This window comes from Myotis davidii, unplaced genomic scaffold (assembly GCF_000327345.1).
Source record: "Myotis davidii unplaced genomic scaffold, ASM32734v1 scaffold515, whole genome shotgun sequence".
Taxonomy (NCBI): Eukaryota; Metazoa; Chordata; class Mammalia; order Chiroptera; family Vespertilionidae; genus Myotis; species Myotis davidii.
Window position 1 is genome coordinate 1,252,418 of NW_006286242.1, and position 14,032 is coordinate 1,266,449.

Genomic DNA, 14,032 nt, shown 5'->3' on the forward strand with positions numbered 1-14,032 from the left:
AGGGTGGGGGTCCCGCTGGGGGTCCTGGCCAGCCTGGATGAGGGGATGATGGCTGTTTGCAGTTAGTAACACCTCCTTCAGGTTGGGGGTCCTTACTGGAGTGCCTGGCCAGTCTGGGTGAGGGGCTGGGGGCTGTTTTCAGGCTGGCGGGTGATTGAAGCTCCCAACCTCTCCTTTATTTCTTTTTTTTTTTTATTCTGGGATTTATTTACCTTCTATGGCTGTCACTGGAACTGAGAGCCAGCTTTAGCTCTGAGGCTCGGCTCCAGCTCTGAGACCTCGTCTGCTAAAAGCAGGTATCTGGGTTTGTTTGGCTTCTATAATTGAAACACTGTTGCAGCTCCAGCTCTGAGGTCTGGCTGGCTAAAAGCAGGTTTCTGGGGTTTGTTTAGCTTCTATAATTGTAACATTGTTTATTAGAGTGCAGCTCAGAGCCCAGCAGCGGCAGGCAGGAAACCTTGGCTTCCTCCATCACTGGAGCAAGCAAGCCTCCTGTTAGCTTCAGCTGCCTGGCTGCTGGCTGCCATCTTGGTTGGCAATTAATTTGCATATCGCCCTGATTAGCCAATGGGAAGGGTAGCGGTTGTACACTAATTACCATGTTTGTCTATTATTAGATAGGATTAGTTTCAGGTATACAGCATAGTGGTTAGGCAATTATGTGCTTTAAAAAATGTTTTCATGATATTTCTAGTAACAACTGACACAGTTCATAGTTATGATAATATTATTGACTATATTTCCTATGCTGTACTTTACATCCCCATGGCTATTTAGTAACTACCAATCTGTACTTCTCAATCCCTTTACTTTTTTTTCACCCAGTCCCCAAATCCCTTTCCTTCTGGCAACCATCAATCTGTTCTTAGGGGAAATGGTTTTAATTTTTATCCATTGAGTGTGATGTTGGCTGTAGGTTTGTTATATGAGGTTTTTATTATGTTAAGGTATGATCCCTCTATTCCCACTTCGCTGAGAGTTTTTTTTTTTAAATCAGGAATGAGTGTTGGATTTTGTCAATTGCTTTTTCTGAATCAATTGATATGATTATGTGATTTTTGTCTTTCAATTTGTTTATGTGATGTATCACATTTATTGATTTGAGGATATTGTACCAGCCTTGCATCCCCGGGATAAGTCCCACTTGGTCATGGTGTATGATCTTTCTAATGTAATTCTAGATCCAATTTGCTAGAATTTTGTTGAGGATGTTAGCATCTATATTAATCAGGCATATTGGCCTGTAATTTTCTTTCTTTGTGGTGCCTTTATCTGGTTTTGGAATTAGGGTAATGCTGGCTTCATTGAAAGAGTTTGGAAATGTGCCCTCCTCTTGGATTTTTTAGAATAGTCTAGGAGGATAGGTTTTAGTTCTTTGAATGTTTCACAAAACTCTTTATGAAGCCATCTGGACCAGGGCTTTTGTTTGCTGGAAGTTTTTTGATTACTGCTTCAATTTCATCAGTAGTTATTGTTCTATTCAGGTTTTTGTTTTCTTCCTGATTGAGTTTTAGAAGCTTGTATTTTTATAAGTATGTGTCCAGTTTCTTCTAGGTTGTCCAGTTTGTTGGAGTACAGTGGTTCAGAACATTTTTTTTTTGCAAACCTTCATATGTCTGTGGGGTCTGTTGTTACTTCCTGTCTTTAATTTCTGATTTTGTTTATTAGCGTCTTCTCTCTTTGTTTCTTGGTAGTCTTGCTAGAGGTTCATCAATCTTGTTTATTCTTTCAAAGAGCCAGGTCTTTTTTTAGTGATATTTTTTGTCTCTATGGCGTTTATTTCTGCTCTGATCTTTATTATGTCCTTCCTTCTGCTTACTCTGGGCTTTTATTGTTGCTCTCGCTTTAATTCTTTAAGTTGTAGGGTTAGATAATTTATTACCTTTTTTTTCTTGTTTTTTGAGGTAGACCTGTAGATCTATGAACTTCCCTTTCAGGATTACTTTCACTGTGTTCTATTGATTTTGGATTGTTCCGTTTTCATTTTCATTTGTTTCCAGTATGCTTTTTATTACTCCTTTGATCTCATATTAACCCAATCATTGTTTAATAACATGCTATTCAGCCTCCAAGTGCTTGATTTTTTAAATTGCTTTTAATGTATTTGATTTCTAATTTTATGCCATTTTGATCTGATAATATGGTTGATATGATTTCTGTCTTCTTGAATTTGAAGAGACTTTGTCTGTGTCCCAGCATTTGGTCTCTTTGAAATTGTCCCATGTGCACTTGAGAAGAATGTATATTCTGTAGCTTTGGAGTGAAGTGTTCTGTCTGAAGATGTCAATTAATTCCATATAATCTAGTTGGATTGATGATTTTTTGTTTAGACAATATATCCAGTGTGCCAGTGGGTTATTAAAGTATTAAATTCTTGCTGTCGATCTCTCCCTTGATATCTTCCAGAAGTTTTTTTTAACTATTTGGGTGCTCTCGTATAGGGTGCATATATGCTCCTGTTGAATCGCTCCCTTTAGTATTATGAAGTGGCCCTCCTATCTCTTACTGTGGCCTTCAGTTTGAGGTCTATTTTGACAAATATAAGAATTACTACCCCAGGTTTTGTTTTCATTTCCATTTGCCTGAAAAAATATTTTTCCATCCCTTCACTATCAGTTGTTGTGAGTCCTTTGTTCTGAGGTGGGTCTCTTGTAGACAGCATTTATATGGGTCATTTTTTCTTATCCATTAAGCTACCTTATGTATTTTGATTGGAGCATTTAATCCATTTACATTTAAGGTTATTATTTATAGGTACTTGTTTTGTCGCCAGTTTTATTCTTTATGCCTGTGTTCTTCCCTTTCTTTTTTTTTCTTTTCTTTTTTTTTTCTTTACAGCAGTCCCTTTAGCATTTCTTGTATTGCTAACATGGTGGTAATTAAGTCCTTTTGCCTTTTTTTGTCTGTTAAACTCCTGATTTCACCTTCAATTTTGAATGATAGCATTTCTGGGTATAATATTCTTGGATTTGGTTCCTTGCTTTGCATCACTTTGTATATTTCATTTCATTCCCTTCTCACCTGATGTCTTTGTGCTGAGAAATCAGTTGATAGTCTAATGCAGTGGTCAGCAAACTCATTAGTCAACAGAGCCAAATATCAACAGTATAACAATTGAAATTTCTTTTGAGAGCCAAATTTTTTAAACTTAAACTATATAGGTAGGTACATTGTTATTAACTTAATTAGGGTACTCCTAAGGCTTAGGATGAACCACAGTCAAGGGGCCAAAGAGCCGCATATGGCTCAAGAACCACAGTTTGCTGACCACGGGTCTAATGGGAGATTCCTTGTAGGTAATTTTCTGTCCCTGGCAGTCTTTAAGATTCTTACTTTGTTGTTGATGTTTGGCAATTTAATTATGATGTGTCTTGGTGTGGATCTTTTTTGGATTCTTCCTGTTGTTTTTATGTGGGGTTTTTTTTTCTGGGTTCATCTTGTTTGGGTCTCTATGTGCTTCTTGGTGAGTTTTTTCTTCCCAACATCATGGAATTTTTCTGTCATTATTTCTTCAAACCGGTTTTCTATTCCTTGCCTAGCTTCCTCTCATTCTGGAACCCTTCTTATGTGGATGTTGTTTCGTTTCATATTGTTCCAAAGCTCCCGTATGCTCTACTCTTGCTTTTTAAGTTTTCTTTCCAGATGCTGCTCTGCTTGGGTGGTTTTTTGTACCTCATCTTCTAACTCACTGATGCAGTCCTCAGCTTCTCGTCTACTGTTGATACTTTCCATTTTGTTCTTTATTGTGGCTATGTCATTCTTCATTTCCTCTTGATTCTAATATATGTTGAATTTGTCATCCTTCCTTTTCAGCATCTTCTTATAAACAATGCTCTGAATTCTTTCTCTTACAATTGCTTGCCTTCATTTTGTTTCTTTCCTTTTCTGGTGATCCCACCTTTTCTTTCGTATTGGGGTTGTTTCTTTGTCTTCCCATTTTTCTGTTCCTTTGTGGTTGTTTCTATGTTAGATCAAAATTTTGCCACCCATGTTTTTTTTTTTAGTTTACTGGTATCTTATATAGTAGATGTTTTGTGGGACCCAGTGATACAATTTCTCAGTTCTTCTTGGCTGGGTATCCTAGGGATGCCCCATACTTGGGATATTTGCGTTCTCTTGGTTTAGTTGTATCTTGAGTGTTATAGTCTCATTCGTGGATGGACTCTCCTCTCAGGGTGTCTGGTTATGTGGCTCACTCTTCACCACATTTTCCAAATAGCACAAAATACAATTCTATAAGACATCACGCAAAGGTACTCCTGATATTGATAACCCCAATAAAAGTGACCACCAGAAAAGAGAGAATTAGGAGAGATTAAGAGAGCAAAAATGGTATTGAGGAAAAGATGAAAAGGTTAAGCGAGAAAAGAAAAAGAAGAAAAAAGGAGAAAAAATATGGGGAGAAAACCCCACAAAACAAACAAATAAACCAAAAAATGCAAACAAAAAACACCCAAAAAGGGGGAGGAGGGAATCTGTAGAGGCAGAGTTTATATACATTAAGTAAGGTTAAGGAATTGAAATGAATTTGGGAAGGACCATGGTTCAGTATAGAGGAGGTAGAAATAGAATGAGTGAATAAGAAGAAAAGAAAAAACAACAAAATAATAAACAAAAACATAAAAAGATAAAACAAAAATAATTTTGTTATTTATTTTTGGAAAAGGAGACTAGAGGAAAGAGCAAGTAGTCTTGAGTTTAGTGAGTAAAATTAAACAATTAGAAGAATAGAGCAAGAGAGGAGAGGAAAAACAAAAGCATAAATAATTGGCTAGCAAGGAAATAGAAAAGAGAAGGGTACATTGAGTTGGAGCAGGGGAGAGGTAATTAGATATATAAGTAAGCCCACAGAGACTATGATAATAATAACTTATCAATAAAGCAGATAAAGAAGATCTGTTTTTTAACAAGGGGTAAAGAGAAAGGTGAGAGAAAAAGTGGGGATAGGAGAAGAGAAACAGGATGGAAAAGGTAAAAGTGAGGAAGAAAAATGTGGAAAAAAAGAAAAAATAATCCTATATAATAAAAGGCTAATATGCAAATCAGCCAAACAGTGGAACAATCAGTCGCTATGATGCACACTGATCACCAGGGGACAGAAGCTCAATACAGAAGCTGTCCCCTGATGGTCAGTGCGCTCCCACAGGGGGAGTGCCACTTAGCCAGAAGCCCTGAGCTGGGCTCACGGCTGGCAAGCACAGCAACAGTGGTGGGAGCCTGGCTTGGGCTTGCATCCCCTGAGGGCTCCCAGACTGCGAGAGGGCACACACCGGGCTAAGGGACCCCAGCCATATGCCCATTGGGGGCAACCTGGCTGGCAGGGGAGGGCTATTAGGGGTGACCAGGCAGGCAGGCAGGCAGAGGCAGTTAGGGGTGATCAGGCAGGCAGAGGAGCAATTAGGGGCATTAGACAGGCAGGTGAGTGGCTAGGAGACTCTGGTCCTGGATTTCAAGAGGTATGTTTGACTGCTGGCAGTCCAACATTTCCCAAGGGGTCCTGGATTGGAGAGGGTGCAGGCTGGGCTGGGGGGACCCCCCTCATGCATGAATTTCATGCACAGGGAACCCCCCCCCCCGTCCCTGCACGAATTTCATGCACCAGACCTCTAGTATAAAATAAAATAATAATAAAAATAGAATGAATACAAAAAAATAAAAGATAATGCAAAACAAAAAATTTAAAGAGAAAAATTTTAAAAATAAAATAAAATAGTGAAGTGTTGTTTGCTTCAGCTGAGTTTTTATGTCCAATGGGAGCTGGTTTAATACCCCACTCTACTGTTCTGTCTGTCACATCTCAGTTTCCTGTTAGGTAATCAGCACTGTGTTAAAGTTCCAAGCAATCCACAGCTCCTCTGTGATTTTTTCCACAGCCTTGGTTGCAAGCAGGTGGGACCAATCTGCCCGTTTTTGCCTGTCTTCCTGCTGTCTGTCTTAATAACTCAAGTGTCTGTTTTTGACAAGGGCTTTAGGTAGGGGTGTTGCTGTATTGCTTTCGGGGATTAAACGGCCCCTCAACTCAGTGCCTGAGGCTCCCTGGGGCTATTCAGAATATTTATTTCCTCTGCAAAGCTTGAGGCTGGGTGCAGCTGCACTAACTGTCCTAAGGCTGCTGGGAGGGGCTAGCTTTTCAGGAGAAAAGTGACTACTTAGGTTTGGAGGGTCTGGAATGTCTCAGTGCTAGATTCCTGGTCACCTCTCCCTATCCTGCTCCCCTCCACAGCCTCTCACCAGCCTCCACAAAACTGCACCTCCACCTTCACTACAGCATTGGTGAGTGTTTGTAACTGAAAGGTCCTTTGAACTGGGTTTAGCAAATAAAAGCAAAAACAAAACAGAGGCAAAACAACCGTGCCACTGCGAGTTTCTCTACTCCCCTATACTGCATGGCTGGGGCAGCTCTTCAGGCTGCCATTCTGGGTGCAGAATCCCACATCTGTGGACTTAGATATAGATTTTCCAACCGTCAGCAGCTCTGTGGACTTCCCTTTCACAGTTGGATGTTATGTATCCTTAAGGGATGCGGATTTGGTGCAGCACCAAGTCCTTCTGACCCTCTTCTGGTGGTTGTGCGTGTGTCTCTCTCTCCAGGCAAGATCCCCAGTCCTACCGTTCTCCAGGCATCCTCTGCCTTTTCCATCTGTAGATTGTCTCTCCAGCTGTGTCTAATTCACCAATTCTGGGTGGATGTCTTTTGATTTAGTTGTTCCTTCTATCTGCTCTATGACAAGACGCAGGACCCCTCTGCGTGTTTGGCAGCCATTTTCCAAAACTTCTGACATAGACTTCTGAGCCAAAATTGGTATAATTAAATATGTTGAGCATTTTAATTATTATATTTTACTACTATAGTACAAAATAAAATAGCCTTTGCCACCATATGCAAGCTAGTCATCAAATGTGGTCAGCCCAGCTCCCACTGCTTGTTCAGTTTTTATTGCTATGCATGCACCAGTGGTTAACCCCCATAGTTGTGCCACACTTTTGGCTCCACCCCCATAAAAATGCTTCCAGCTGGCAACCACTACTATACACTTCTACCCATGGTCATATATAGCCCTTGAAATCCCCTGGCTTCCACTTCTGTGTGTCTAGGGATGACCCCTACAACAGTGATCACAGACAGCTGACCTTGGCCCCTGCTGTAAATCCAAGCACACTTGTTGCTGCAACTTTAGGCACTCCCTCCGGCCCTCACAGTCACTGCTGACCCCATCAGCTGTCACTATCCAGAACCATGTAGTTGATGTTACAGATCCCAACTGCCAGGATATTGGGTTCCCCCCACCTGGGGTTGCCATATGCCTCTAATATGCCTCTGTACAATTAGACCTTGTGGTATAGTATACTCTTTCATACCCTTCAAGTGATGCCCAAACACCCAGCCTTCATGTCTTGACAGGTAAAGATCTTTCTTTAAGGAAGCCAGTTTATGAAATCTAGAAAATGTGACTGCTTCTTTAAATGCACAGACATCAGTATAAGGAAACAAGGAACATCAAAAATCAGGGAGATATGACACTCCCAAGGAAACTTAATCAGCTTACAATAACCTACCCCAAATAAATGGAGATCCACAAATTGCCTTAAAAGTATTAAAAATAATTGTACTAAAGAAGCTCAGGAAACTATGAGAGAACATTTATGAACAATTTAGTGAAATCAGGAAAATAATACAACAAAACAATTTCAACAAAGAGATAGGAAAAAATATAAAGAACCAAACAAATTCTAGAGCTGAAGAATATAATTGCTGAGCTAAAAAAAAAATCAATCAGAGCTTCAATAACAGACTCAAATCAATCAGGAGAAAGAATCACTGAAATCAAAGGTCATTTGAAATTATTTTATTGATTGAGAAAAAAGAATGAAAAAAGCCTATGTGGTTTATGGGACACTCTAAATGAACCAATATACTAATTATGGGAGTCTCAGAAAAAGAGAGAAAGGGGCAGAGAGTTTATTTAAAGAATAAAAACTGAGAACATCTCAAATCTGGGGAGAGAAATAGATATTCAGACACAGGAAGCCCACATGACTTGAAATAGTTTGAACATAAATATAGCTACACCAAGAAACATTATAATTAAACTGTCAAAAGTCAGAAAATTTTGAAAGCAAGAGAAAGGTTATTCATCACATACAAAGGAACCATCTTAAGAGTATTAGTGGTGTTCTCAACAGAAACCTTTCAGGCCAGGAGAGGATAGGCTGATATAGTTCATAGTACTGAAAGGAAACAATTGCCAACTAAGAATAATGTACCCTGAAAAAGTATCCTTTAACATGTGAAGGCAATAAAGCCTTTCCCAGACCAACAAAAACAGAGTTATAATTTGACCTGCGATAAAAGAAATCATTAAAGGAGTCCTTAAATGGAATTAAAACATGTTAAATGGCAACATGAAAACTTATCAGTATAAATCTCATTGGTGAAGGTAAATATATAGACAAATACAGAATAATATAACACTGTAATTGTGGTATGTAAATTAACTGTAACTGTCATATAAAATTAAAAGACAAAGGTATTTAAAATAACTATAATCACCCTAATCGGTTTGGCTCAGTGGATAGAGCATCGGCCTGTGGACTGAAAGGTCCCAGGTTCGATTCTGGTCAAGGGCATGTACCTTGGTTGTGGGCACATCCTCAGTAGGGAATGTGCAGGAGGCAGCTGATCGATGTGTCTCTCTCATCGATGTTCCTTCCTCTCTGTAAAATATCAATAAAATATATTAATAAATAAATAAATAAAATAGAATAACTATAACCCCCAAAATTGGATGACAAATTCACAATGTAAAAATAAATAAAGGTTTATTTCAAGAACACAAAGTCTATGGGGATAAAAGCACAGAGTGTTTGTATGCAGATGAACTTAAGCTGTTAACAAATTAAAATTGATGGTTATAAGTACAAGATTTATATGAGCCTCAAAGTAACCACAAAGGAAAAACTTCTGATACACAAAAGTTAAACAGAAGGAATCAAACAAAATGATATTAAGCAAATTTCAAAGTATGTATTTGGTCCTGACCAGTGTGTGAGTGGTTAGAGCATCAGCACGTACCTGGGTTGCATGTTAGATCCCTATGCCAGTCAGTATGTGTATGGAGGGAGAGGGTGACAGCAATGTGAGAGAGACATAGATTGGTTGCCACCCACACTCTACCTGACTGGTGTGCACACCAATCTTCTAATCACTGAGCCACACCAGCCAGGGCAGCAGACATTTTCTTGATTGTACCATAACAGCTTGAAAATTTTTACTTGTGGTATTACTCTGACTATTGAAATCAATTCCAGTGCAAATATTTGGGCTGTTAGAATATTTACAAAACCATTATAGTCCACCTTTGCAATTGCTCCCCTAGTCCTGGCTCTCATCCTTTTACACCTGTTTTTTAATATAGCTTCCATATTGGAAATCATGCCTCAGTCCCACCTGCTCAAATACATTCAGTAATGAATGTATTTGTTGCGTATACATTTGAGAACCTACCATATGCCAACTATTTATTTAAGCAATGTTTTTATATTTTACATTCCCAAGTTAGAAGTTTAAATAGTTTCTAATTATTTACCAAATCAAAGCTAAACTTAGCCTAGAATGTAAAGTTTTTCAAGTCTCATTTTTGTTGTTCAACGCAGTCTCTTTATGGTAATATTTATTCTTAGCATAGTATGTGTCTGTTCCCTCTTCTTGTCTTGGTACCTCATCTTTTCTCTTTATGGATATACCTACTTCTCTTCCTTAACATTTTTTAAAAACACAGCCAAGAGTACCTTGTGATGTTTGAGGTTTTAGTTGGTTTTAGTCATCTCATCTGGATCATTCTTTCTATATACTGAAGGCATCACCAGGAAGTTGAGATTGTAGTTAATTAGTGGGCTATCATAAGTTAACAATGCTAAGAACTCTTTATTCAGTCAAATTCATACATATCATACGAAAATATACTGCAAAATATGTAATGTTTCTTTGATGATATAGAAGGCATTTCACTTATAAATGTAGATGTATAGGAATGCTGGTTAATAGAGGTTTCTAGTTTTTATTGTTTCATATTTGTTGATGTTTCATCTCTTTGAAGCTATTATAAATATTTTATATTTTTAACTAGATAGTAACTATACCACCCACTCTTAACTCCTAATAAAGTACATTCTAAATCATAGGTTTTCATAGAATACTTGATTCGTTTTGTAAAAAAATTTTATTGGGCATTTACTGTGTACCAGGACTCTAAGACTACAGCCATGAAAAGATAGTGTTTGCTCTTAGCCTGATTATAGTCTAGCTAATGAAAGTGATAGGTGAACAGAAAGCCTAATGCTATGTAAGTTCTGTAATAGAAGTAAACACACAAAATATGTGGTACCTAGTTTGTTCTGCGGGTAGCAAGCAAACTTTTCCAATGGAAGCAGTGACAGCAGCAAGGAAGGAATTAGGACATTTTAGTCTCTGATCACTCCTTCAGTTCCCCAAACTACACCAAATGAACCTTATAATCAAAGTAGCAGTATGTTTTTGTTATGCAAATAGAGCTGTAAGACAAACCCCTGGCATTTTCTCCCTCCAGAATGCCTTCACTAAGCCTTTCCATATAGAAATTCTGGAGCTACCTCTGAAAGGAAGGGATAGCTAAACCGAGGCAAGTAGAAGTCATCCTGAAGGAGACCTGTAATGGGAACATGAACAAAGCCCCAGAGGTAAAAGGAGAGCAAAGGCAAGTTGGGGAAGTAGTTTTTTAAGGCCAGAGCATAAATTTAGTTGGAGGGTATTGATTAGGAGGAGATGGTCATAACAGGAGCTAGGTTGAAAATAGCTTTACAGTCCATGCTAGGAAGTGGAATTCTTATTATGAGGGCAATGGGAAGTTACTGGAAGGTTTTAAGCAGAAGTGACATGATTATATTTTATTGTTAGAATTATTCTGAGCCAAATTTAGATTATTTTTCCTACTTTTTACTAATCAGATTTTTAAAATGTTGTTCTATACTTTCTTACTATTAAAATATTTATTTAAAATTCATTTTAAATCCCTTAAATTGGTGATTTTAAAACTTGTTTTCTTAGAAGTAGAATTAATATTTTTCATTCTGGATCTAAAGCTTCTTAATTAAAGTATGGTTGACATATAATAATATATTAGTTTCAGATGTACAACATAGTAATATGACATTTATATACTTTATGAAATGATCACAAGAAATCTAGTAACCATCTATCACTATACAAAGTTATTTTGATAGTATTAACTATATTCTCTATGCTGTATAGTATGTTCTGAACTTGTTTTTGTTATAAGTTTGTACCTCTAATCCCCTTCAACTTTTTGCCCATTTCTCCATTGCCCAACCCTCGGGGTACTATCAGTTCATACTGTATCTATGAGTCTCTTAGTTTAGTTTGTTTATATGTTTAGTATTTTAGATTTCACATATAAGTGAAATGAAACAAAATTTGTCTTTGACTTATTTCACTTAGCATAATACCTCTATGTCTATTCATGTTGTCACAAATGGCAAGATTTCATTATTTTCTATGGCTGAGTAATATTACATTTTACATACATATGTACACATATGTACATATGTATGTGTATATCTATACATGTATGTATATGCACACATATATATGCCACGATTTTTTATCCATTCATCTATTGATGGACACCTAGGTTGCTTTTATAACATGCCATTGTAAATAATACTGTAGTGAACATAGAAGTACATATATCTTCTCGAATTAGCAGTTATTTTCCCCCTCAGATGAATGCCTAGAACTGAAATTGCTGAATTGTATGGTAGTTCTATTTGTAATTCTTTGTGGAACCTCCATATTGTTTTCCATGGTGTCTGTGCTAATTTATAATCCCAACAACAGTACATAGGGTTCCCTTTCATCCATATCCTTGCTAACACTTTTTGTTTCTTGTATTTTTTATAATAGCCATCTTGACAGGTGTGAGATGATATATCATTATGGTTTTTACTTGCATTTCCTTGATTTTTAGTGACGTTGAGCATTTTTTTTAATGAATCTGTTCACCATCTGTATGTCTTAGACATTTCTATTCATGTTTCCTGTCCATTGTTTAAATTGTATTTTGTTTTTTTTAATGCTGAATTTTATAAGTTCTTTATATATTTTGGATATTGACCCCTTATCAGATATATCATTTGCAAATATCTTCTGCCATTAAGTAGTTTGCCTTTTTATTTTATTGATAGTTTCTTTTGCTGTGCAAAAGCTTTTTGGTTTAGTGGAGTTTCAGTTGTTTATTTTGTTGCCCTTGCCCAACAAGACACATCCAAAAATATATAAGAACATTTCACACTTTATTGTCTGTGTTTTCTTCTAAGAGTTCTATGGTTCATGGTTTAAATTTAAGTCTTTAATTCATTTTGTGCTTATTTTTATATATGACATAAGAAAGTGGACCAGTGTAATATTTTGGCATGTAGCTATCCAGTTTTCCCAACATTATTTATTGAAGACTTTTCCCCATTATATATTCTTGCCTCCTTTGTTGTACATTTAATTGATTATATAAGCCTGTGTTTATTTTTGGGCTCTTTATTCTGTTCCACTGACCTGTGTGTCTGTGTTTGTGTTAGTGACATACTGTTTTGATCACTATAGCTTTGTAGTATAGTTTGAAACCAGGTAGAGTGAGTTTTTCAACTTCAATTTTATTTACCTCCTCTCTGGTCACTATTAGTTTTTTCTACTAACTTTGGGCTTTGTTTCTTCTTTTTCTACTTACTTTAATGTTAGCGTATGTGAGACTTTTCTTGTTTCTTGAGGTAGGTCTGAATTGTTATAAACGTCCCTTAGAACAACTTTTGCTTCATCCCATAGATTTTGTAACATTTCCATTTTCATTTATCTCAGGGTATTTTTATTTTTATCTTTCATTGACACATTGGTTGTTTGGAGGTTATTTAGTCTCAACATGTGTTCTTTCCAGTTTTCCTCTTGTAATTAATTTCTAGTTTCATACCATTGTGGTTAGAAAAGAGACTTGATAAGATTTTAGTCTTCTTAAAGTTATTGACTTGTTTTGTGGCCTGACATGTGATTTATCCTGGAGAATATACATGTGTACTTAAAAAGAATGTGCATTCTCCTGTTGGGGGATGGAATGTTCTATACATATCTAGAAAATCCATCTAGTTTAATGTGTCACTTAAGGACAATATTTCCTTGTTGATTTTGTCTGGATGATATATCCATTGATGTAAGTCCTTTACTTTATTATATTATGTTATATCATATCATATCATACTATACTGTACCGTATCATATTACACTAGAGGCTCAGTGCATGAAATCTGTCCATGGGGGCGGGGGGATCTCTCAGCCCGGCCTGCACCCTCTTGCAATCCGGGACCCCTCGGGGGATGTCCAACTGCCAGTTTAGACCCTGTGGGATCAGGCCTAAACTGGCAGTCGGACATTCCTCTCACAATCCAGGATCGCTGACTCCTAACCGCTCACCTGCCTGCCTGCCTGATCGCCCCTAACCACTTGCCTGCCTGCCTGATCACACCTAACTGCTTGCCTGCCTGCCTGATCAACCCTAACCACCTCTGCCTCAGCCCCCACACCTGGGACCCAGGCTTTCCTCCTCTGTCTAGCCATAGGCAACTGGGACACAAGTTTCCTCCCTCTGGCTGGCCGCAGGCACCCGGGACCTGGGCTTCCCTCCCTCCCGCTAGCTGTAGGCACCCAGCACCATGGGCGGCTTCCCTGGGCCGGCCACAGGCACCCAGGGCCATGGGTGGCTTCCCCCAGATCAGGCCCTGCCTTTGTCAGGAAGGATGTCAGGAAGACGTTCGGTCTATCCAGTCTAATTAGCATATTACCTTTTATTAGTATATATTATATTATACTAGAGGCCCAGTGCACACTGGGTGGGGGGGTGTCCCTCAGTCCCACTTGTGCCCTCTCGCAGTCTGGGACCCCTCGGGAGATAACGACCTGCTGGCTTAGGCCTGCTCCCGGGTGGCAGAGGGCAGG

At 38.1% G+C, this 14,032-nt stretch overlaps 1 protein-coding gene across 10 annotated transcripts in view; it reads left to right on the forward strand.

The window, feature by feature from the left end:
- The window catches only part of ZEB1 (zinc finger E-box binding homeobox 1), a 307,235-nt gene that overhangs the window by 112,077 nt on the left and 181,126 nt on the right, over nucleotides 1-14,032 (forward strand). Inside the window, exon 4 of one of the 10 annotated variants that reach the window (XR_001512820.1) lies at nucleotides 5,687-5,699. The exons of the other annotated variants lie outside the window; for them this stretch is intronic. The gene's annotated coding sequence lies outside the window, so the exon portion shown is untranslated. Of the gene's footprint in view, nucleotides 1-5,686; nucleotides 5,700-14,032 lie in introns of those variants that run through there. 10 annotated transcript variants of the gene reach the window in all.